The 26,055-nt window shown below is 46.3% G+C and overlaps 1 protein-coding gene and 1 non-coding gene across 2 annotated transcripts in view; one reads left to right on the top strand and one right to left on the bottom strand.

Moving 5' to 3' along the window:
* The window catches only part of LOC140460632 (uncharacterized), a 1,198,404-nt gene that overhangs the window by 726,326 nt on the left and 446,023 nt on the right, over window positions 1–26,055 (bottom strand). The gene's annotated exons all lie outside the window — the stretch shown is intronic.
* On the top strand, window positions 25,300–25,373 carry trnan-guu (transfer RNA asparagine (anticodon GUU)). The gene has a single exon. It is a non-coding gene; the product is annotated as a tRNA-Asn (tRNA).

Genomic DNA, 26,055 nt, shown 5'->3' with positions numbered 1-26,055 from the left:
ACCAGCGCGTTCACGTGCCATCGCAGGGGGGATGGAAGGACCGATGGCCGAGTGCCGCGAACAACCCAGCTCTGGGGACTCTCAGGTTCGAATCCCATCGCGGCAGATGGCAGAATTGGGATTCGGTCAGTAATCTGGACTTCAGAATCTAAGGATGAAACCATTTTCAGAGGGCAAAAACCCATCTGATTCACTCATGTCCTTTTCAGTGATGGAAACTGCCGTTGCCGGAAAGGATTCACTCAGTCGTCCCAGCTGCATGCTTTACCCGGCTGTACGAAGGATCCAGTTACAAATCGACAACTCAACTGACCAATAATAAAGAAAGTGTGGTGAGAGGAGTGGGCGTCAGTGTGTGCACTTTGAGCTTCAGGTGCGTTTTTTTAAGAAAAGCTACTATTTGTACGCCTTGTGATGTGGAGACCTGAAGCTGCAACAAAGTTGGGTCGCAGTAAAGGTTACCTGAACTTACCGTCAGGCTTAAACTCTCATTGAAAGCTGGGAGATCCAACAGCTTCTCATTTCTTTCAGCCCCCAGCACCGAGTTTCCAATGTCGTGTCTCAGAAGGAACAGTGAATGAGTAGATGGTATTGTTCGAAATTGTAAATTTTTTAGCACTGCAGCTTTATTGTTTCATTGGCATTGCATGGTTTACTGGCAACAGTGGGAGTTGCGGGCTGTATTCACTTGAAACAAAGTTTTAAAATGACACCAACACCAGGGTATAGTTCAACAGGTTTATTTGGAAGCACGAGGTTTTGGAGGGCTGTTCCTTCATCAGCTCGCTGTTGAGTAGAATGGTAAGACACAGAATAGATAGTAAAAGATTATCATGTCATGCAACATAAATGATACATTGAAGAAAACTGTTAAGTCTTTCATCTTTTAAAATGGGTTGCAGATTTCAGTTCATTAATCTGTAAATCCTAGACCTTCTTTTTAGTAACATTCTCCAGGTAACTTAATGTTTTATCAAGGGAGGTGACACCTGAGTTCAGATAACGCATGAGAGCTGTGAGGTTAGAGTCGTTCTGTATCCCAGTCTTGAGTCAGACTTTTTCTATTTCCAAACATATAATCCTGCAAATGCAATTCACCCCAAAGGCTTCTATGTGTGAGTGCATTCATGAGACAGAGCGTCTGTGTGTGTGTGTGTGCATGCTGGGTAAAGTGTGCGTGTGATGGAGTATAATTGTGTGAGAAGGTGTGTGCATGAATGTTCGTGTGAGGGGTTTATCAATGTGTTTCTGAGAGAGAGCCTGTCGATCAGAGAGGGTCTGCACGACCGTGTGAGTACGTCTGTGTGTGTGTCTGTGTGTGTATGTGTGTGTGTGTGTGTGTGTGTGTGTGTGTTTGTGTGTGTGTGAGACAGAGAGAGAGATAGGGTTTGTGTGTATTGTGTAGCTGGGTCTCCTGTAGTGAGACATGAATCCAACGTTTCAGCTGAATTCATTCTCGTGTGTTCCAAACTTGTTATCAGCCTCTGCTCGGCCACTAGAAATAATTAAGCAGTTAAGCAGTTTCACAACACACACTGGAGAGGGCAAGGTGAAGGGCTTATGTCTGAAACGTTGATTCTCCTGCTCCTTGGATGCTGCCTGACCGGCTGTGCTTTTTCAACACCACACTCTCGACTCTGATCTCCATCATCTGCATTTCTCACTTTCTCCTCATGGGCGAGGTGGGATTTGTCTTTTATTCACTCATTCACTCTTACAGCCTATCCTTGTTTGTGGCCCAACTGTGCATCTGCAGTCCTCACTTTCTCCTCACAGAATAGGGCCCCTCAAAGATCAGAAAGGCGGCCTTTGTGTGGAGCCACAGAAAATGGGGGAGATACTAAATGAATATTTTGGATCAGTATTTACTGTGGAAAAGGATATCGAAGATATAGACTGAAGGGAAATAGATGGTGACAACTTGCAAAATGTCCAGATTACAGAGGAAGAAGTGCTGGATGTCTTGAAACGGTTAAAGATGGATAAATCCCCAGGACCTGATCAGGTGTAACCACGAACTCTGTGGGAATCTAGAGAAGTGATTGCTGGGTCTCTTGCTGAGTTATTTGTATCATCGATAGTCACAGGTGAGGTGCCGGAAGACAGGAGATTGGCAAATGTGGTGCCACTGTTTAAGAAGGGCGGTAAAGACAGTCCAGGGAACTATAGACCGGTGAGCCTGACCACGGTGGTGGCCAAGTTGTTGGAGGGAATCCTGAGGGGCAGGATGTACAGGTATTTGGAAATTCAAGGACTGATTCGGGATAGTCAACATGGCTTTGTGCATAGGAATTCATGTCTCAGAAACTTGACTGAGTTTTTTGAAGAAGGAACAAAGAAGATTGATGAGGGCAGAGCAGTAGATGTGATCTATATGGACTTCAGTAAGGCGTTCGACAAGGTTCCCCATGGGAGATTGATTAGCAAGGTTAGATCTCAGGGAGAACTAGCCATTTGGATACAGAACTGGCTCAAAGGTAGCAGGCAGAGGGTGGTGGTGGAGGGCTGTTTTTCCGGCTGGAGGCCTGTGAGCAGTGGGGTGCCACAAGGATCAGTGCTGGGCCCTCTGCTTTTTGTCATTTACATAAATAATTTGGATGCGAGTATAAAAGGTAAGTTAGTAAGTTTTCAGATGACACCAAAATTGGAGGTGTAGTGGACAGCAAAGAGGGTTACCTCAGATTACAACAGGATCTGGACCAGATGGGCCAAGGAGCTAAGAAGTGGCAGACGGAGTTTAATTCAGATAAATGTGAGGTGCTGCATTTTGGGAAAGTAAATCTTAGCAGGACTTATACAATTAATCGTAAGGTCCTAGGGAGTGTTGCTGAACAAAGAGACCTTGGAGTACAGGTTCATAGCTCCTTAAAATTGGAGTCGCAGGTAGACAGGATAGTGAAGAAGGCGTTTGGTATGCTTTGCTTTATTGGTCAGTGTATTGAGTATAGCATTTGGGCGGTCATGTTGCGGCTGTACAGGACATTGGTTAGGCCACTGTTGGAATATTGCGTGCAATTCTGGTCTCCTTCCTATCGGAAAGATGTTGTGAAACTTGAAAGGGTTCAGAAAGATTTACAAGGATATTGCCAGGGTTGGAGGGAGAGGCTGAACAGACTGGGGCTGTTTTCCCTGGCACATCAGAGGCTGAGTGGTGACCTTATAGACGTTTACAAAATTGTGAGGGGCATGGATAGAATAAATAGGCAAAGGTTTTTCTCTGGGATCGGGGAGTCCAGAACTAGAGGGCATAGGTTTAGCGTGAGAGGGGAAATATAGAAATGAGACCGATGGAGCAACTGAATCACACAGAGGGTGGTACGTGTATGGAATGAGCTGCCAGAGGAAACGGTGGAGGCTGGTACAATTGTCACATTTTAGAGGCTTTTGGATGGCTATATGAATAGGAAGGGTTTGGAAGGATATGGGCTGGGTGCTATCAGGTGGGACTAGATTGGGTTGTGATATCGGGTCGGCATGAATGGGTTGGACTAAAGGGTCTGTTTCCATGCTGGACATCTCTGTGACTCCATGATTTTGTCTGGCAGCTCAACTTTTGTATATCTATTCCCCAGGGTGGAGGAAGTCCAAAACTCGAGGTGTTTAGGCTGAGAGGGAAAAGGTTTAAAAGGGACCGAACGGGGTAACTTTTTCACGCAGAGCGTGGCATGCGTTTGGAATAAGCTGCCAGAGGCAGTGGTCGAGGCTGGTAGAATTACAACATTTAAAAGGCATCTGGATGGAGGTATGAATAGGAAGGGCTGAGAGAGATATGGGCCAAATGCTGACAAATGGATCACGAGGTTAATTTAGGAAATGTTGTCGGCGTGCACCGAAAGGTTTGTTTCTGTTCTCTGCAACTCTATGACTGTATTTCTACATATTCTGAACCAATTTCACAAGACTCGGAATAGGCTATTTCAAGTTTACCGGCTGTCTTCAATTGTGGCCGAACTGCACAGATTTCAAAGCAAGTTTCAGAAAGATGTCTGCAGCTTTTTTAAAACATTTGAATGTGCTTTCAGACATTACTGATGTTTCTGAATACATCATTTTAGCTATTCTCAATGTTAAAGGTCAGCCATTTCTCACGCTTCCCTTCCCCACCCCCACCCCAGGTCGCCATCACCATCCATTCTCTCTCTCTCATTTGAAGGGTTTGATACAGCGATCAAAGAGGGTTCGAGGCACGAGAAAGGACGGGGGAGGGTACTCAGAGTGAGATTTGACCGGGGGCGCAGAGTCTGGGGGAAGAGAAAGAGAGAAAATGGGTAGGAGAGCAGAGCATCGGGGGTAGAGAATGTATGGGGGTACACAGGGTGGGAGCAGACAGAGAGAATGTGGTGAAGAGGATTGGGGAGGAGAGAGAGAATGCGGAGTTACAAAGTGAGATGTGAAAGAAATTGGTTGCAGAGTGTGGGGAGAGAGAATGGACGGGGCAGTGGGTGGGGACAGAATGGATGGGGGCAATGGGTGGGGAGAGAATGGAAGGGGCAATTGGTGGGGAGAGAATGGATGGGGACAATGAGTGGGGAGAGAATGGACGGCGTTAGTGGGTGGGGAGAGAATTCATGGGGCAGTGGATGGCGAGAGATTGGACGGGGAGCAGTAGATCAGGACAGAACGGACATGGGGCAGTGGATGGGGAGAGAATGGAAAGGGTTTAATGGGTGGGGAGAGATGGACGGGTGGCAGTGGGTGGGGACAGAATGGACGGGGCAAAGATTGGGGTGAGAATGGACGGGGTAGAGGGTGGAGAAAGAGAGCAACAATGAATGGGATAAAGGGAATGGATGGGGACAGAGGGTGGATGATGGACTGGTCAGAGGGCAGAGGGTGCAGAGATAGAATGGACGGAGTGGGGAGAGTGGCATGTGTGGGAGAGAGAGAGAAGGGACTGGTAGGTTAAGGTAGAGAGAGAGAATGGACAGGGGATGCTGTGGGTGGCGGTGAGGGAATGGACAGGGGACGCTATGGGGATGATTGGATGGGGAGGTGAGAATGCATCCCACCCACTCCCAGCAACCCCTTCTCTGCACATGTGCAGTGCAGACTTTTCTGAATGACACGGGAGACGAGTCTGGAACACTGTGCGAGTGCAGTCTCCCTCACATCCTGGCATCAGCAAACCACTGCCTTTCTGTTTTAAAAACTAAATAAAGATGTGGGCTATATACTAAGGATGGCGAGATGTGGCTGAGAAACTGAACAGAGGGTCAGCATTTTCAGGAGAGGGGAGCTGGGCAAAGGCAGGAGGATGGAAGGATGAATTTGGGTTAGAATACATTGAAAGGTTTAGGATTTGAGAGACAGAGATTTCAGGTAGAAGAAAGAGAAGGCTGTTCTGTGCAAACCAAAATTCTTTCATCCTATTTTCTGCACTGCACTAACAGCAGTGATCTGTTGTCTGAAGTTATTAGCGGAGGAGGATTTGCTTTTCAGGCATGGACAAGAAATTTAGTCAGGGCCTGCATATCAGCAGTGTTTGAATCCAGGAGGGGAAATGTTTGTCTGCAGGAAATGATTTCAAATATCAACATGCATTGAGAATCCCCGTGAATACACGCAGCCTGTGTGCGAGTGCTCAAGGGTTCTAATTGCGGACAGAGGTTTAACTTTTTAGCGAAATGCAGACTAGTGTTCTCGCTATAGACGAGCCCTTCATTGGATCGTTGAATCTGCCGAGTAACAACGACCCCTGCCCCGTGGAAACTCTATGGAAGCAAAGTGAATTCCTCAAACTGATTGGAGTGTCACCAGGATTGGGGAAAAGCCAATCGATTGCCGAGAGTTGAAGATGGGATTCCTCGCAGCGCCAGGGACCTGGGTTCAATCCCACCCTCACAGTGACTGTGTGCATTTTGCACTTTCCTACCCCTCCCCCACCCCCTGTCCACGTCGGTTTCCTCTGGGTGCTCGGGTTTTCTCCCATGTTCCAAAGATGTGCAGGCTAGAGTGGATTGGGCATTCTAAATTCAGGGATTAGCTGTGGGGTTATCGGATGGGTCGGGGGGTGGGGGTATGTTCTTCAGAGTGTCAGTGTGGACTTGGTGGGCCAAAAGGCCTGTTTCCACAGTGAATCCCCCAACGTGTCTGCAGCCTGGCTTCCAGCTCCATCTCCCTGTGCCGAAGGTTCTCCAGTATGTGTATTCCTTCGTTTCCAGCACTCAGAACGTCTCACCTTCTGCAAATCGAAAGACAAGTCCCACCCTGCCCTCTCCAATGGGTGTTGTCTAACTGCTTAATCATTTTTAGTGGCCCAGCAGAGGCTGATAGCCAAGTTCGGAAACCAGGAGGATGGCCTCAATCGCGACCTTGGATTCATGTCACATGACAGGTAACCCCACTTCACTGTTACGCTCTCTCTCTCTCTCACTCTCACACACACACACACACTCTTCCATACTCACACGCTCGTGCAGAGACTTTCCGATAGACATGCTCTCTCTCAGACACACACTAACACGCCCCCCACACTCACACCCACGCATACATCTTCGCACATGATTACACTCCATCACGCACACACTTTACCCAGCATGCACACGCACATACACACTCTCTCTCTCTCATGCATGCACTCACACATTTGGAGTGAATTTGCATTTGCAGGATTATATATTTGGAAACAGAGCCAGTCTGACTCAAGATTGAGATACAGACAGAATCACCTCACCGCTTTCATGCGCTGTTTGATGTGAGGTGTTACCTTCTTTTATAAAATATTAAGTTTCCTGGAGAACGTGACTTCAAAGAAGTTCTGTAATGTACATATTAATGAACCGAAATCTGCAGCCCATTTTAAAAGATGAAAGATTTAACAGCAATCTAGGTTTCTTCAATACGTCACTTATGTTGAATGACACTGTCATGTTTTTGCGATATATTCTGTGTCTTGTGATTCTACACCACAACTACCTGAAGAAGGAGCAGCACTTCGAAACCTCGTGCTTCCAAATAAACCTGTTAGAATATACCCTGGTGTTTGTGAGATTTTAAAACTTTGTTTCCAGTGAATACAGCCCACACCTCCCACCGTTGCCAGTAAACTTTGCAATGCCAATGAAACAATGAACCTGAAGTCCTGAAAAAATATACAATTTGTAACAATATTAGCTACTCATTCACTGGTCCTTCTGAGACATGACATTAGTGCTGGAGGCTGAAAGAAATGAGCAGCTTTAAAACAAAAACCTGTTGGATCTCACAGAGTCTAAGCCGGGCGGTAAGTTCAGGTAACCTTTACTACGACCCTATTTTGTTACTGCTTCAGATTTCCCCAGGAAAAAGACATACAAAAAGTAGTTTTTAAAGAAAACACCTCCAGCTCAAAATGCACCCACTCTCCCCACCCCACTTTCTTTGTTGGTCAGCTGAGTTGTCCGTTTGTAATTGGATCCCTGGTACAGCCGGGTAAAACATGCAGCTGGGATGACTGAGTGAACCCTTTCCCGCAACGGCAGGTTCCTTCACTAAAAAGGACATGAGTGAATCAGCTGGTGTTTTCTCCCCCCTAAAAGTGGTTTCATCCTTAGATTATGAAGTCCAGATTACTGAACGAGCTCCAATTCTGCCATCCACCGCAGTGGGATTCGAACCTGGGACGCCCCAGTGCTGGGTTGATCGGAGCACTTGGCCATCGCTTCTTCAATCCCCTTGCGCTGGCACGTGAACTCGATGATGCCTCCTCAGGTGGGAGGAGCAGGTGAAGCCCTTTTGGAACTTACAGCAGGTGAATGGCCTCCCTCCGGTGTGGACCCACTGGTGGGTCAGCAGTGCAGCTGACTGTGTGAACTCTCCCCTGCACATGGGGCACGTGAATGGCTCCTCTCTGTCTGAACCCCTTCCTGCACACTGAGCAGGTGAACGGCCTCACCCCGTTGTGAATGCGTCTGTGGGTTTCCAGCACTGATAGGGAAGGGAATCCTTTCCCTCAGTCCCCACATTTCCACGGTTTCCCCATTGGGTGGAGCTTTCCTTGTGTTGCTCTGGGTTTGAAATTACAAACAGAGCGGGGACATAGTCTTTCCCACCGCGAGGGGTGTGATTTTAATTCCCCAATCTGAGTAAATGGTTTGAAGCACTTTTCACAGTCAGCGCACTGAATCTTCTTCACTCGGTATCTCAGTATTCTCCCTGCCACACCAGTGTCCAAAGTCTCTCAAGCAGACAAAAGCAAACATTTCTTCAGGACCATGGGGGCAATGAATGACGTATCTGACTCCACCTACTTGTTTCAACTGCAGCTCACAGCTTCTTCACACATCCCAATTAATCTTTCCCATTGTCATGAAACCGGCATATGGGTACAATTCCTAATCTGTAGGAATGAGAATCTTTTCACTGTCTCGCGTCAGAAAATGTCCCTGAGAACATCAGAGTCAAGTCACAGCGCTGTCAGAGGAGGGGAAGCTGAAATAGCCCCACACACTGCTCATGGGCACATTTCACTTTCCCCAACACACCGCCCCAACCACTGCGGCTCTTGGGAGTGGAAAGGGAACAAACACCAAAACCCAGTCTCAGCTTTGTAAATCTTCAGGAAATAAGAAAACTGTACATCCCTTCGGGTCTTCCATCCTGCGCTGACAGCGTTGATTTGAAATGGCTGTCCAGTCAGTGTCGATTCGTTTTGGCTGAAAAAATCTTCCTTATTTCATGCCAGCATTTCTTGCCAAAAAGAACTGTGCGGCAGAGTTCATGTATATATTTCCTTGTATAGTATTTTGTAAATAACATTCGTCTGCTGGTTGTTTGTACAGGGTATTTCAGGTTCATTAGAGGCTGTTTAAGTGTGTTGGGCGCTTTGTGGGCTACCATGATGCTGAGTGGGTTGAGTTGTCCGGACAGCATTTCCCAGATGTCTTTCATGTAAACTAATTTCGCAAGGGTAACCACAGACGTTGTGTCTGCCTGTGTCAGTTTGTTGATGTGAAATTGGCGCACTGGGTTTATTGGGTAGGCAAAAGTGAGGACTGCAGATGCTGGAAACCAGAGATTAGATCAGAGTGATGTTAGAAAAGCACACCAGGTCAGACAGCTTCCGAGGAGCAGGAAAATCGACGTTTCGGGCAAAAGCCCTTCATCAGGAATAGAGGCAGGACCCCTCCAGATTGGAGAGATAAATTGGGGGTGGGGTGTGCTGGCCCGAAGGTAGCAAAAAGTACAATAGGTGAATGGGGGTGGGGATGGAGGTGACAGATCAGAGAGGAGGGTGGAACGGATAGGTGGGGAGGGAGAATGGCAGGTAGGCAAGGTCATGAGAACAGCGCTGGGCTGGAAGGTTGGAATTGAGGTCAGGTGGAGGGAGGGGAAATGAGGAATCTGATGAAGGCCAAATTGATGGCCTGGGGTTGAATTTACCCCAAGCGGAAGATGAGGCGTTCATCCTCCAGGCATCGGGTGGGGAGGGAGCGGCGATGGAGGAGGCCCAGGACCTGCATGTCCTCGGCAGAGTGGGAGGGGGTTTGAAATGTTGGGCCAGAGGGCGATGGGGTTGATTGGTGCAGGTGTCCTGGAGAGTTTCCCTCAAGCGCTGTGACCTGACTCTGCGAGGAGTCTCCAGTCTCCCCAATGTAAAGGAGACCGCATCGGGAGCAATGGGTACAAGAAATTACATTGTTGGATACACAGGTGAAAGCCTTCGACGGACCACGGCCCGGATTCGATTTCCGGGCAGGGAAGAAATTTTCAGTAGAGCAATCAGACTGTGTCAGCATCTCCCTGGTGGTCTCGTGGTTAGGATTTGGTGCTTTCACCGCCGCGGCCCAGGTTCGATTCCCGGTCATGGAAGCTATTTTCCCGGGGATTATCGGCGACCCGTTCTTTTTGAATGCTCTGTACAATTTTTTCATTGATCTTCGTAGTTCCTGGGTGCTGCAGTGTGTAGTGGCTCGTTGAAATAGTGTCCTGATGCAGATTTGTTTGTATATGTAGGGATGATTGCTTCTGCAGTTAAGTTCTTGATTCGCGTGCTTTGTTTTCCTGTAGAGGCTGTTTTGAATTTACCATTGACTGTTCGCTGTACTGTGACATCTAGAAATAGCACTTTGTTGTTGTTCTCCTCTTTTGTGAATTTTATGCCAGTAAGGATATTGTTGATGGTGGTGTAGGTTTCCTCTAAATGGTTTCATTTTTTGATGACAAAAGTGTCATCGCTGTAGCGGACTCAAAGTTTGGGTTGGATCGTTGGAAGGGCTGTTTGTTCGAGTCTCTGCATTATTGCTTCTGCGAGGAATCCTGATGCTGCTGGTGGTATCATGGGTATTTCGTTAATTTGTTTGTAGGGCTTGTTACTGAATATGAAGTGGGTGGTAAAGCACAGCTCCACGAGCTTGACAGTGTTATCTTTGCTGATGAAGTTGGTGCTGTGTTTGTGTCTTTGGTTCTTCGAGTAGTGGCTTCAGTTTTCTTTGGCCACGTTGATGTTAATGGATGTGAACAGGGCTGTTCTGTCAAAGGACAACATTATTCCATCCTCTTCTATCGAAGTGTCTTTGGTGTTCAGGAATTCTTGGATGGAGTAAATGGAGTGGAGTGAATCTTCGACTTGGTGTTTTAGTCTTCAGTAGAGGCCTTTGACTAGTCTGTATATTGGTGTTCCAAGTAGTGAGACTATGGTCTAAGGGTGGGGGGGGGGGGCTCCTGGTTTGAAGGGGAGGAGAACAACAACAAAGTGCCATTCCTAGATGTCACAATAGAGCGAACAGTCAATGGGGAATTTCAAACTGGCATCTACAGAAAAACAACAGACCCAAACCAAGTATTAACCACAGAAGCAATCATCCCAACACCCACAAACGACGCTTCAGCAGGACATTATTTCAACGAACCACTACACACTGCAGCACAGAGAAACTACGAAGAGCACAAGAGAAATACGTATATAGTCTATTTAAGGAGAACGGCTACCCAATAAACGCAGTCCACTGGTTTCTCATTGATGCTTTCAAGCTGACTCTCAAAAATTCGGTTTATCCCTCCATTCTTTCCTGTTTGTTTTGTGTGGGTTTTGAAAGCTTTCCCAATCCTCTGACTGAGTATTGGAGTTGGGAGGTTATGTTGTGGTTGTACAGGCCATTTTTTAGACAAGTTTTGGAATATTGTGTGTAATTCTGGTCTCCCTCCTATCAGAAAGATATTGTGATATTTGAAAGTGTTCTGAAGCACCAATGGGTCCACAGAGGGGAAGAGGCCCTTCTGCTGCCCTGAGTGCGGGTAGGCCTCTGCCCTGCTGATGCACCAGTTGGTCCACACTGGGGAAAGCTGTTCTCCGGCCCCTTAGTGCGAGATGGCCTTCAGCAGTTCTTCCCACCCGCTGAGACACCAGTGGGTCCATATTGAGGAGAAGCCGTTCAGAAAGGGCTTTGCTCGTTCTTCCGACCTGCTGGCCCATTGGTGGGTCCACATGGGGGAGAGGTCGTTCAGTTGTCTAAGTGCAGGAAGGCCTTCATCAATTCCTCAGCCCTGCTGATGTACAAGTCCGTCCACACCAGGGAGATGCCGTTCTCCTGTCCGAGTGTGGGAAGTGCTTTACTCGCTCCTCCACACTGCTGAATCACCAGAATGTCCACACGGGGGGATGAGGGGCGGAGGAGGGAGGCCTTTCTGCTGCCCTGAATGCGGGAAGTCCTTCAGCATTCCTCCGCCCTGCTGAAGCACCAGTGTGTCCACACCAGGGAGAGGCCCTTCAGCTGGCCCGAGTGTGGGAAGAGGTTCATGTTTTCCTGCAACTTGCTGAAGCACCAGCGGGGGCACCAGCGCTCCCAGCAATCAGATCCCACCGGTGACGCTGCCTTTAGTCACCCCCAAGGACTGAACCTCCTGCCAGTTCTGACAGTGGGTGCAGTGGGAGAGTAGCTGGGCTGTTTTTGTTTTCTGCTGGACTGAATTGCCTCCCCCACCCCCCACAACCACAACCTCATGGTGGCTCACGGTTAGCACTGCTGCCTCATGGCACCAGGAACCCAGGAATGCTTCCATCCTTGGGGGGTCTGTGTGCAATTTATTGAGGGTAGATAAATAGATCTGAGTGGGTTACCCTTCGGAGAATATGTGCAGATGTGTTGGGCTGAAGGACCTGTTTCCACACTGTCGGAGTTCAACCATCATATGAGCTTTGCTTTCATTGGAAACTGCTGCTCATTGAGCCAGTGACTGCACATTGCCCAATGAAATGATCCAGAGAAACGTAAGACCGCAAGACCATCGGAGCAGAAGTTAGGCCATTCGGTCCATCGAGTCTACTCAGCCATTCGTTGGTAACAAAAGTGGTGCAGATGAGATTAGCTACAGTGTGGAAACAGGCCATTTGCCCCAAAAAGTCCACATCAACCCTCCGAAGAGTAACCCATCCAGACCCATTTCCCTCTGACTAATGTACCGAACTCTATGGGCAATTAAGCATTACCAATCGACATGACCTGAACATCTTTGGACTATGGAAGAAAACAGGATCACCCAGAGAAAACTCACGCAGACACTGGGAGAATATGAACACTCCTCACAGACAGCCACCCAAGGCTAGAATCAAACCTGGGTCCCCGGCGCTGTGAGCCTGCAGTGGTAAACACTGAGCCACTACATGTTGCAACCCGAAGTAGGCAAGCAGGTGGTTGGGACAATACAGCAAGCCAGGCAGCACTAGGGTGTGGAGTAGTCAGCGTTTTGGGTATTAACCCTTCTTCATGACTGAAACGTTGACTTCTCTGTGAGAAACGATTTACGGGAATGTTACTGGGTGTTGGATGGTTTGAGCTACAGGGAGAGGCTGAATAGGCTGGGACTGTTTTTACTGGACCATCAGAGACCAGAGGAGTGACCTAATAGAGGTTAAAAAGTCATGAGGGGTATGGACAGGTTAATAGAGAAGGTCTTTTCACTGGAATGGGGGGTCCAGAATTAGAGGTCATAGGTTTAGGGTGAGAGGCGAAATATATTAAAGGGAAAACCTCTTCATGCAGAGGGTGGTACATATATGAAATGAGGTGCCACAGGATTTGGGTCAGGTGTTGTCAAATGGGATTAGATTAGTTTAGGATATCAGGTCAGCATGGACAAGTTGGACCAAAGGGTCTGTTTCCATGCTGTATGTGTCTCTCTGACTACTAGTCCTGATGTAAGTTTAAAATAGAGTCCAAGTAACTTTGAATAGTTCAATCTTGTTGAGCTCACCTCCTGAAAAGTTTCAGATGAACCCCTCTGAGCGATACTGTTTAAACATGCTGAGTTGGACAAAGTATCCCATCAAGTTCAACACAAACCCAGAGTTGAAGAAGTCAGAAGTCAGAACATCAAGGGGACCAAAACTGATCACAATATTCCAGGTGCAGCCTCATCAACGTCCTTTGTACCTACAATATAACCTGCCAACATCTGTACTCAATGCCCTAATTGATGAAGGCCAGTGTGCTGAAACCTTTCTTCACTGCCTTATGTACCGATGTAATCAGAGATATAGGACCTACTTTAAACTGATCCACAATCCTGATTCTGGGAACACAGTGACTAATAGGGAAGGCAAAAGGGAGATTGGCCTTTAAATGGAGTATAAATGCAGGGAGGTTATAGTGGACGTTTTGATTGAAAGGGCAGTGAAGATTCAACCAGCTGACAGTGGATCTGAATCACATGTAGATCAGGTCAGGTTCGGACAGCAGGAAACCAGATACGTTTTTACAACAAACCACAACGATTTCATCATTAGACTCTTAATTCCAGATTTATATTGAATTCAGATTCCACCATCTGCCGTGGTAGGTTTTGAACACAAGTCCCGACAACATTACCTGGGTGAATAGTCTGGTGACAATAACGTCGGCCATCGCCTCCCCTGAACACATTGGCTTATTGTGTTTAGAGGTAATAAAGGAGCAAGAGGTTTCAGCAGCTGCTAAGTTGTTGATATTACACAAGGGACCATCAGCACTCTCAGTAATGGCACACACTGAAGTCAGTGTCCTGTATCAGAGGTAAGGGCTCGGGATCGATAAGAAATAGGAACAGGAATATGCCATTCAGCCCCTTGAGCCTGCTTCTCTATTCAGTAGGATTATGGGTGATCTGGCATTCCCCACATTCACTTTCCTGCCCTTTTCCTGTAACTTTTCATCCCCCGACTCTTCACGAATCTATCGATCCTAGTTTTTAATGTGACATGAAGGCTGTCAACAGAGTTACTGGGGTGGGGAGGGGGGGGGGGGGGGGCTCACGTCGAACTTTGGGCGAAAACAATGGATTCACACTACACAATACTTAACTAAGGGAATGTTTATGGTTATGCAATGATGGAAATTGGGCAGGCATTCAGATGAAATTATTGGTAAATTATGAATGATCGAGGAGTCGGGAGAGAAGTGGTGTTCAGGCACTTTTGGATATCATCAGTATAGATGCCAACACCAGCAGCTACGGTAAAACAAATAAGAATGGAAGACACTAAAAGCAGACCCCCCCAGAGGATAGAGTGATGCTGGAGAGGGTCAGTACTGTCATTAACCCTGATCAAGGCTGTCCGCAGGTGGACGAGGGAATGTTCATCCCTGTCACCGTTTCAAAGGATGTCAAACATGACCTTGATAAGAACTGTTTCAGGGGTAGAAACCAGACTCGAGGGCTTTATACTCAAAATTCTGGAAGAGATGGGAATGGCTAATTCAACAATGTTACATCCAAACCTACACTTCCATTAGTGCGATAATAATAGAAGTGTTTTGGTTTTTATTTCGAAGATTCTCAGCAGCACTGAGTAAGAAGCAACAAAATTAACACAAGAAATACTGCAATTGCTTCAATGTGCGTGCTCCCAATAGGGGGGCATCTGGTGTTCAATTAACTGTCTACAAGGGGCAATATTGGAAAGGAATGACCCAGTTCATAGCAATAAGAGGGGAGACACAGACTGCTTAATACAAACATATCATGGTTGGGAGTAGGGCACTCGGCACTTCGAGCCTGCTGCAACATTCAATAAGATCATGGCTGATCTGAATTCAACCTCAACTCTACATTCCTACACATTCCTGACAATCTTTCATCCACTTGGTTATCAAGAACCGATCTACCTCTGCCTTAAAGATTTTGAATCCACTGCCTTTTGAAGAAGACACACAACCCTCAGAAAGAAAAGAAATCATCCTCATTGTTGTCTTCTACATTTAAAATATGACCCTGTACTTTCAGATATTAAGATAGGGACACAAGCTGCATTCAAATAATACCTGTGGTACAGTTAACTATGTCAAAGTGCTTCACATGAACACAATGAGAATTCCTTTAAAAATCACATGACTGGAGCACAGATTAGGATAGGTGACCAAAGACTTGGTCAAAGGGACAAGTTTAGGGCAATCTTTTAAACAGGTTCAATTTCCCAAACATCAGAGGACAGAGACGTGAACAGCAAACACAAAATAGCAAGAATGGGAAACAACAGTGTAGTCATAATGTCACAGAATGAGTAATCCACGGAACATGAGTTCAAATCCCACCACAGAAAGAGGTGAGATGTGAATAATTCAAATCATAAATGCGGAACACAAAGTTAGTCTCAGTATGGTATCGATGGCACTGACGTCAATTGTCATAAAAACCCATTTTCACCAATGTCCTTTCAGCATGGAAACTGTCATCCTTGCATAGTCAGTCTTATATGTGATTCCAGAAACACAGCAATGTGGTTGACTCTTAAACTGCCCTCTGAATTGGCACAAGCAAGACACCTTTCACTTCGGGATGGATAACAAACATCAACCTTGTGAAAGTGTCATAACAGAACTTGCTGGAGAAACTCAGCCAGTCTGGCAACACCAGTGGAGAGAGAGAGAGAATGAAACAGAGTCAATTTCCTGGCCTGCGTCCAGAACAGTTCTGAAGAAGGGTCACAGCACATGAAATGCTAACTCTGCTTCTCTCTCCACATGTGCTGCCAGACCTATTGAGTTTCTCCAGCATTTGATGCATTTTTGTGTTTCAGATCTGCAGCATCTGCAGTTCTTCATTACACTGACTTAGGGAAGCTCAAATCCCATAAAAGGGTCGAGCAGAAGGGCTGGATTTACTCAGCAAGTCTGGCACCAGTTATGGAGATAAAAACAGTTCGTACTTCGGGTCATTGAATGATCTTACATCAGGGACAAACTTTTGTGGAAGCTGCAAGAGTAAAAGGCACTGGTGTAACTTCAACATCTGGGTGAACTCTGCCAGCCATGGGGGTCAGGCTGACTCAGCATTCTGGTCTTGCTCATTACCTGTTAAATTCTCCATTTGTTGTTCTTGTTATATTTCAACATGGTTGACATATTCCTATGTTTTAAAATGAAATTCCAGCAGACAGGAATTTTCCATGTAAGTTATCATACATTAGAGGGTTTGGAACGTGAATGTAACTTTTAAACAGAAAGTATTTATTCATGCATGGGGTGTGGGCATCGCTGGCAATGCCAGCATTTATACCCATCCTTAACCACCCTGTGGTTGGTTGGAAAAGTGAATGAAGGTGTCTGAGATTGTCTTGATCAGCACAGCAATCTCAAATATGGGTGTGCTCAGGTAGAAGTACCGTCCATTCCCACAGCCAAGTCTGCATTCACTTCAATTATAGATGCCATCTAAACCTCCCAGGACAAGGACAGCATGGGATGACAATCAGAATAAAGCTTCCTCTACTCTTGAATTTCAAGTGAAGCTACCTCAACACTGTCCCCAACAAACACTGCCAAGACAGAAACAGCATTGGGTTAGATACAGAGTAAAACGTCCTCTTCACTTCCCCATTCATACAGTCCCAGGACAATGACAGCAGAGGGTTAAATAAACAGTAGAGTTTCTTCCATTCTGACTGACACTTAGTACGTCCTACAACAATCCTCAAGGAAAATTCAGAACTGAGACTGTTATCTGGTACTGAATTCACACATCCTAACGGGAATGACAGCAACAGAAAATCATGTAGTGAAACACAGATAAAACACACACAATGTACAACAAAACTAGACTGTTATTGGGATCAAAGACATAGTCCCTGCAGTGATCCGAATGTGAGCTGAACAAATTTCACACTTGAACAATATTCTCTGGGAATGCAATGTCCACCTCACTGCTGTCTATTCAGTTCCTCTGCTCTCGTTAAGGGCTGAGTTGCGGCTGAACACATTGTGGCGTGGGGGTCAAGAGGTTGGACAGTTAAGGTCAACTTGGATTAAGGGCATCCTTTGTCATGCCAGTGAGGTCGAGGGTCACTCATTTACTCAACTTATAATCGGGGACAAGGGGATGTCAGGCTGGGCTTGTATCAGTTTGAGTTTAGAAGAAACAGATGACCTGATGGATCTGTATAACATCTGGAGAGGACTTCATGCAAATGCAATGTCAACTCAATTCTAGCCAGAGACTAGTCTCTCATTTAAGATAGGAGAGTTTTGTTTTTCTCACAAGTGTTCTCGAGTCTTTGAAATTCACTTCTTTCGAGAGCAGCATGTGGTGGTGGCACGGTGGTGAGCACTGCTGCCTCACGGCATCAGTGACCTGGGTTTGATCCCACCCTCGGGCCGACTGTCTGTGTGGAGTTTGCACATTCTCCCCTTGTGTCTGCATTGGCTTCCTCTGGTGCTCTGGCCTCCTCCCACGGTCCAATGGACGTGCAGTTGACGGTAGATTGACCATGGGAGATGCAGTGTTACAGGGATAGGGTAACGAACTGGGTCTGGGTGGGACGGTCAGTCAATGTTGACTCGATGGGCTGAATGGCCTACTTGCACGCAATTGGCCTATATCAATCAATAGTATGCACTTGCTTTATGGTTACCGACATCAAATTACATGAGTGGTTTTGGCTAATTCATCTCTTATTATCGTATTCACCCAACTACAGCATCTAGAAACTTACTTAATCACAATATCCAATATCTGCAGAGTACCTTTTCTTTTTGTCACGACCATGATCTTGAACTCTGACGTGTGACCTCCTCATTGCTATCAAAGTTCTTTATTTATACCGACATTGTCATGGTTTTACTTTGTCGAATGTCTTCCTGGCATTTGCTGTTAAGACCCGATATTCTGCCCTCGGCAACATTTTCCCGAACAATTCTATACTAAGGATTTCATGAAAAACCTCAGAGTGTGGTGAGACTGCGGAACTCACTACCATAGTGAATAGTTAGGGTGGAAGACACGACAACTAAGGGTAAGCAACCCAATACAAATGACTGTCACTGTCACCAGATTCACAACACAGTGAAATTTAAACATGCAATGTCCCTCAATTTCTCAACTGTTCCGAACCAGACTTGATGAAGAACAGATCTTGCACATCAACATTATGATTTAAACAAAAACCAATAATTATAAATATGGCAAGTTTGCTCGGGCAAAGTTAAAGAAGATAATCTAATTAATGCCAATGATTTAAACCCTTTGATCAAGTCCCCCACCATCTCAGAGACTGAAACTTAAGTGGCAAGTTAAGAAATATTTTTTTTTAAACTTAACAATTCAAGCAAACAGTTTCCAACATGGATTGCCAAGCCTTTGTGCAATTGTTTGGACTATGACTGTTTCACAGACACGTAACTGTAAATCTAATTTAAAAGTCACTGCTGAACACCCCAGTGTTCTGCCATTTTTTACAGGCTGGGACTCATTCCCAGAGAGAGCCAACAATGCTTTAACTGGACAGTCGAATCTAGAGAGAACAGCTCCTGGTATCAACGAGCAGCAGCGCCCACTGGAAGCAAATTTGCAGAGGTGGGGGAGCACGACGGCATAAAACAAAAAAAAATCCGACTGACTCTCCCTTGAAAAGCAATGTCAGAATGTGCAGGGGTTCCGTCCTCGCAGTGGACAACAGCAGCTTCACCAGCAGAATCCGATTGTTGGGAGCACTGGTGTGCGCGCTGGTGCTTCTGCAAGGTGCAGAATGATGAGAACCTCCGCTTCCACTCGGGGCAGGTGAACGGCCTCTCCCCGGTATGGCCCCACCTGTGCCTCAGCAGGTGGGAGGAATTGCTAAAGGCCTTCCCGCACTCTGGGCAGGGGAAGGGCCTCTCCCCCGTATGGACCCGAATGTGGGATGCCTGGGTAAAGCCCTTCCCGCACTTGAGGCAGGAGAACGGGCTCTCCCCGGTGTGGACCCGCTGTTGCCTCAGCAGGGCAGAGGTATCATTGAAGGCCTACCCGTACTTGGAGCAGCTGAAGGGCTTCTCTCATATGTGGACCCGGCGGTGGGTCAGTAGGACGGAGGAATAGCTGAAGGCTTTCCCGCATTCGGGGCAGGAGAATGGCCTCTCGGCTGTGTGGACCCACTGGTGCCTCTGTATAAAGTAGGAACTTCTGAAGGTCTTCCCGCACTCAGAGCAGGAGAACAGTCTCACCCCGGTGTTACTGTGCCCATGAGTCTCCAGGTCAGATGGGAAATGGAAGCCTTTCCCACAGTTGCCACATTGTCATGGCTACTCCACAGGACGGGATTCCTTGGGTTTCTCAATGACCGAAGCTTCAGCTGCACACAAACGCGTGTACAGCACCTCCCTGCCGTGAATTCCATTTCCCAGTCTGTATAATTTTTACTGGCTCCACAATCAGAGTGCTGCAACAGTAGGGTCTCTCTTCCAGTCTCACTGATGCTGAAAAAGCTTGGTTCCTTCTCACAGAATCATCGTCGAAAATTGTTATAGTCCCGATGGATTCAGTGACTGCCAGACATTGACGTGAAATTGAGGACTGCAAATGCTGGAGAGTCAGAGTCAAAGCACAGCAGATCAGGCAGCATCTGAGGAGCAGCAGAGTCAATGTTTCAGGCAAAGCTCGTCATCTATTGATATTGAAACGTCCGTCTTCAGATCTTCAGATAATCTGTAAAATGAGATTACAAAAGTCACCACTGTCAGTCCAGGTTAGAAATTCCAAACAAGCAATTCTACTTTCCGCAGAACATTCTTTTCTTTTTCCACAAAATTGAAAGCACCATCCCAACCCCTCTCACCCCTCTATTCTCACTCCACTCAAACTAATCCTCCCGACGGTCCTGATACAGGATCTTACAGAGACCGAAAAGTGAAAACATCGAGACTGACACCTCTGAATTTTGGATACCTCCACCTGAAAGTTAGTATCTTTCACGACATCGAGGAGTGAATAAGTCTGATTTTGGGAAGCAAAAAAAAGTGTCAATTCAGGATGAACCTTCAATGCAACCTCTTTAGAAACAACCAGACACGAAATGGTTAACATCTGGGGAGGTGGAAGTGGGGAGATGGAGGAAATGAGATATCAAGGCATTGACACCGACACCAGACAGAAACTGAACACACAGGCATGGCAAACATTACGGGCAAGCCAGAGTCATAGAGATACACAGCACAGAAACAGGTCCTTCAGTCCAACTCATCCATTGCGACCAGATAGCCTAAATTAATCTCGTCTCATTTACCAGCACTTGGCTCATATCCCTCTGAACTCTTCCTATTCATATACCCATCCAGATGCCTTTTAAATGTAATAATTGAACCTACATCCACCACTTCCTCCGGCAGATCATTCCTTACACTTGCCTCTCTCACCCCAAACATATTATTCTTCTGTTCTGGACTTCTCCCATCCCAGGGAAATGAACTTGTCTATTTATCCTATCCATGCCTCTCATGATTCTCTCAACATCTGTAAGATCACCCCTCAGCCTCTGGTATACCGGGGAAAACAGCTGAAGCAATGCGTTTAATTTTAGCTTCACACTCACTGAACTTTACTCCCGTGTAAAACATTGTTTCCCTCCCCCACACTGTCCATGGGAAAAACCAAGAGTGCTGAGACTCTGGATTTGGGGGAATGCCACGTAGTATTCCCGCAATGTGGAAACACGCAATTCAGCCCAACAAGTCCACATCGACCATCCAAAGCGTAACCCATGTGGACACTTTCCCCTATCCCATTCCACTACACTTCCTGCACACAATGGACCCATTTAGTCTGGCCACTTCTCCCGAAACTGCACATCATTAGATTTTGGGAGGAAACCAGAGCACCCGGAGGAAACCCAGCAGACACGGCAGGGAGAATGTGCAAACTCCACACAAACAGTCGCCCCAAGGCTGGAATCGAAAGCGGATCCCTGGCGCTATAAGGCAGCAGTGCGAACCACTGATCCATCGTGCTGCCCATGGGTGCAGAAAGAGGTGGGGGCTGGGAACTTTGTTAATTGTACCACACAGTGGTTGTTGAGTATGGTTAAATCTCACGGGATCTAGGGAGCGCTAACCAACTGGGTACAAAATTTAGAAGCGCGTTGTTGTAGATGCTGGAATCCTTTATGAAAACAACAAATGCTGGAGATCACAGTGGGTCAGGCAGTGCTGTGCTACTCTATGACTGGACAGTGTGGACGTGGAGATGATGTTTCCACTAGGAGAAGGGTTGAGGATGCCAAGTCATTGAGGCATTTCAGACAGAGATAGGTTCTTGATTAGTAAGGGGTCAAGGGTTATGAGGAGAAGGCAGCAGAATGGGAAAGAGAAACATATCAGCCATGATCGACTGGTGGAGCAGACTCGATGGGCCAAATGGCCTCATCCTGCTCCTGTGTATTATGGTCTTAAAGCTGGGCAGATGACTTAGGGGGTTCTCACAAACTATTTCAGAATCCCGAAGAGGAGTTGTTGGACTCGAAAGTTTAACTCTGCTTTCTCTCCACAGATGCTTCCAGTCCTGCTGAGTTTTTACCGTGTTCTCAGTTTTTGTTTCAGATTTCCAGCATCCACAGTTCTTTGTCTTATTTATCAAATTCATTTCTTGCCCTTCCCAAGTGTCTGGAACTTCATCTCCCTGATCTACAAACTGTTCACTTACCCTAGAAATGACCACTACCTCCTAATCAAAGTAGACCCCTTTGTTGCAAAATGATTGTTCAATTCTGTGACCAAAATTATTGCATTCGTAATTACTTACACCAGGGACTCTCAATATCTCAGGCCAGAACACAGCTGGATTGTTTCAGACAGTACATTTATGTGATTTGATGCAATTCCCTATTCCCGACCTTTCCAGCGTGTTGCAGGGAATGGAGGGTTTGAGTTAAGAAGAAGCTGGGACATTTTTCCAATGGAGCCGAGGAAGTTGTCAGATAACTTTAGAGATTTTTAAAATCAGGAGGGGTATAGATAATGTGTCATTTTCAGGAGGCTCAGAATATTTTATTGCTCCAGAAGGTGTAAAAGGGGGTCAAAGCTTCAACAGAAATCGAGCAGAGCTGAGAACAGACAACATTTAACTCTGTGGGAACAGGGAGATCAGAGGACAGAGAAATCAGGACCTGAAATCCGAGCTGACACCAGACTACCATGCTATCAGTGCTTTGATTAGCAGTGCCCACCCTCTACCATTACTGAGCTTCTCACTCGACTTGAATGCCACGTATCCCTTCGATATTCCGGATCCAATCCTTGTCATTCTGAAGCCACATCTCTGTAAGGAGTCTCAGATCATAATTATTCTCTTCAATGTGTGCTGTCAATTAATTCGCTTTTGTAACAATGCAGCACACATTCACATACTGAGCTTTTAGTTTTATTTTTTGTGATGGTTAGAATCCAGTTTTGATTGCTAGTACATTTATTCTCCTTGTCCCTTTCTATCATTCTCTGGTATTTGGTTTCCAAATCACTCCATTGCTCACTGGCCTTGATTTGGATTGGCTGTGCTAAATTGCCCAGTGTCCAGGGATGTGCAGGTCAGGTGGGTTAGCCATGGGAAACGCAGGGTTATCGATTTAAAGTAATAGATGGAGTAGGCCATTTGGACCATCGACCCTGCTCCGCCATTCATTAAAATCATAGCGGATCAATCAATCGTCTCAGCTCCTCTTAATTGCATTATCCCAACTACCCTTAAGTCCCTTACCACGCAGAAAACCCATCCAACAGTGTCTTAATGAAGCTGCCTCTACTGCTTCCTTGAGCACAGAATTCCATTAATTGACCATTAACCACATAAGTCCTGCCCTTAATTGCCTCATCAAAATGCAACAGCTCATATTTGTCTAAATTAAACTCCATCCACGACTCCTTGGCCCATCGGCTCATCTGATCAATTATAATTTATATTAAACTTTCTTTCCTACCTTCTTCCCGAAAAGCTGAAAATCTCCATCCCACACTCTAACCTTCCATTCTCACTTTGTTGAATCTAATCACGGATGTCCTCATCCTGAAGTGTTTGGTTCATGCTGATTAACAGGCCCACATTCAAGGGAGCTCTAACTGAAACGTACAGAACATTGAACGGCCTGGACAGAGTGGACATTGGGAAGATGTTTTCATTGGGAGGAGAAACTAATACCCATGGGCATAGCCTCAGCATAAAGGGAGAATGGAGATTAGGAGCAATTTCTTTAGCCAGAGAGTGGTGAACCTGTGGAATTCATTGTCACAGAAAACTGTGGAGGCCAGGTTACTGAGTATGTTTAACATTGAGATAGAGATGTACAGCACAGAAACAGACTGTTTGGTCCAACTTGTCCATGCCGACCAACTATCCCAACCCAATCTTGTCCCACCTGACAGCACACGGCCCCATATCCCTCCAAACCCTTCCTATTCATACACCTCCCCAAATGCCTTTTAAATGTTGCAATCGTACTAGACTTCAACACTTCCTCTGGCAGTTCATTCACTAAACGTACCATACTCTGCGTGAAAAAGTTGCCCCTTAGATCTCTTTTGTATCTTTCCCCTCTAACGCGAAACCCATGCTCTCTCGTTCTGGACTCCCCCACCCCAGGGAAAAGACTTTGTCTATTAATCCTATCTATGCCCCTCATGATTTTATACACGTACAGTTACGACGTTGAAACGACATTTGGATAAGTACATGAATACGAAAGGTCCGAAGGTTTATGGGCCAAACACTGCGACGAGTTTAGTTTGAGAACATACTCAGCATGGACTGGTTGGATGAAGGGTCTGTTCAATGCTGTCTGCCTCTGTGACTGATCTGTACTGGTCTTAAAACCATTTTCTTACCTCCCCCCATAAGCATCCACTTCTTTGTTGTTCAAAACTCAGATGAACTTCGCCTTGAATATGTTCAATGACCCCACTTCTGAACTCAATTCCTCTTCGTAATATACCACTTGCCTTGCTCATTACCTGCTGCATCTGCACGACAACTGGCATTGACTGGTGTGGAGGGACTCTGAGAGCCTTAGTACATCCATACATCATTCCTGATGAAGGGCTTGTGCCCGAAACGTTCACTGTCCTGCTCCTCAGATGCTGCCTGACCTGTTGTGCTTTTCCAGTGCCACATTTTTCGACTTTCACCTCTAGTCCTCACTTTCTCCACATTCCAATATATCACCATTTAAACAATGCACTGCTTTTTTTTTAACAGCAAAGGCTATAATTTCACATTGCGGCACTGCACTTGCCATGTGTTTGTCAATTGAGACACAGGCCTGGACCAACTTCGGGAAGAGGCAAAAGACTGAGTTCTGACAAAAACCGTAGCATACTCACAACGTCGGCTCTGTTTACCTTTCCACAGATGCTGCTCGACCCGTTGGCTTTCTGCAGTATTCGCTGTGTTTGTTCGACATAAATGCTGCTTTCCATTAAAGAACTTCAATCCCTGTCCTCTGGTAATTGACCCTAGTCAGTGGCAATAGGTTCTTCTGATCATTAACCTTCCCATTCACACCACGTCTTCTCCCATCATTGCCAACTTGGGAATGTCTCCACAAAATGGAAATTGCTCATCCCTGGACATGATGCAAATGTTACAATGGGGAAGAGGTCTTAGCAAAATATTGTCAGTTAGCAGGTGGAAAAATGTTCAGGAAGTAAAACACAAATCCCAGTCTCCAGCTTTGTGAATCTTTAGAAACTCTTTGGGAAGTGGAATTCGAGGAGAATGAAGGATGAACTGACGGACTGAGCAGAGACAGTTAAGAGGCTGATTGACTCTGATATTCTCGGGACATGAACTGACCTGAGACATTGAAAGAATTCTCTGCACATCAGGAATTCAAACCCATTCTCGGCTCGGGGCCAATGAGAAAATTCGGGAAGAGGCAAAACACTGAAAGGCTCGGAGGGCGATGGCCCCGGTGAAGGAGAGCTCGTTCCTCGTGACATGGATGTGCCTGCAGATGGTGGGATCAGGCTGTCCCCATGTCTCCATAATGAATGTCCAAGGCTTTATTATGGAAAAGTAAATCTGATAGAAGACAATGGTAATTTTGGGCGGGGCAGGTTGAATTATGAATTGATTAGTAGGTTCCTCAAAGACACTGTGCAGACGGTGCCCGGGGTGGTCTCTGTGGCGCAATTGGTCAGCGCGTTCGGCTGTTAACCGAAAGGTTGGTGGTTCGAGACCACCCAGGGACGGAGTGTTTCTTGTTCTCGCTCCTACCGCTTTCTTGGCTGCGAAAGTGCACGTTTTTAATGGTTTCAGGAAAATGTTTCCCAAACGGAAATCTTCTCCACTGAGGCAGCACAAAGGGGTTTCTGAATTGATTGAATTTCTAACGTAAAGGACTGCCGATGCTGAGAATCCGAGACAGAAAGCGAAACTGCTGGAGAAACTCAGCAGGTTTGGCTGTACCTGGATGAGGAAAAAAACGAGTTCTGAAATGTTGTCTCTGATTCTCCTTCCACAGATGCTGCCTGACCTGCTGAGTTGCTCCTGCAATTTCTGTTTTTGTTTTTAACTGAACGTCCATTTCATCTTTCGGGATGAAACACCCAGACTCTCCATTTGCAGATATTTAACCCTTTCGAAACCTGTGAAGTGATTGAATTCAAACAAACTCAGCAATGATTTACTCTTTCTCAGCTCCACAGGCAGAGAGACCTGGGAAATGAAGCTGTCAGTGTGGTTCTGTATTGATGGGCCGAGTGGTTAATGCGATGGACATGAAATCCATTGCGGTTTCCCCACGCAGGTGTGATCCCTGCCGACTACAGTTGAGAAACGACATCAAAAGAAAAGGGAGATTGCTCCACGGTTTTTTTAAAATGCAAATCAGTGGACGGGTTGAAATATTTCAATCACATTGGGACTGGTCGG

This window comes from Chiloscyllium punctatum, chromosome 36 (assembly GCF_047496795.1).
Source record: "Chiloscyllium punctatum isolate Juve2018m chromosome 36, sChiPun1.3, whole genome shotgun sequence".
Classification (NCBI taxonomy): domain Eukaryota; kingdom Metazoa; phylum Chordata; class Chondrichthyes; order Orectolobiformes; family Hemiscylliidae; genus Chiloscyllium; species Chiloscyllium punctatum.
Note: the sequence above shows the minus strand (reverse complement) of the source record. Positions and strands in the feature narration are given on the sequence as shown.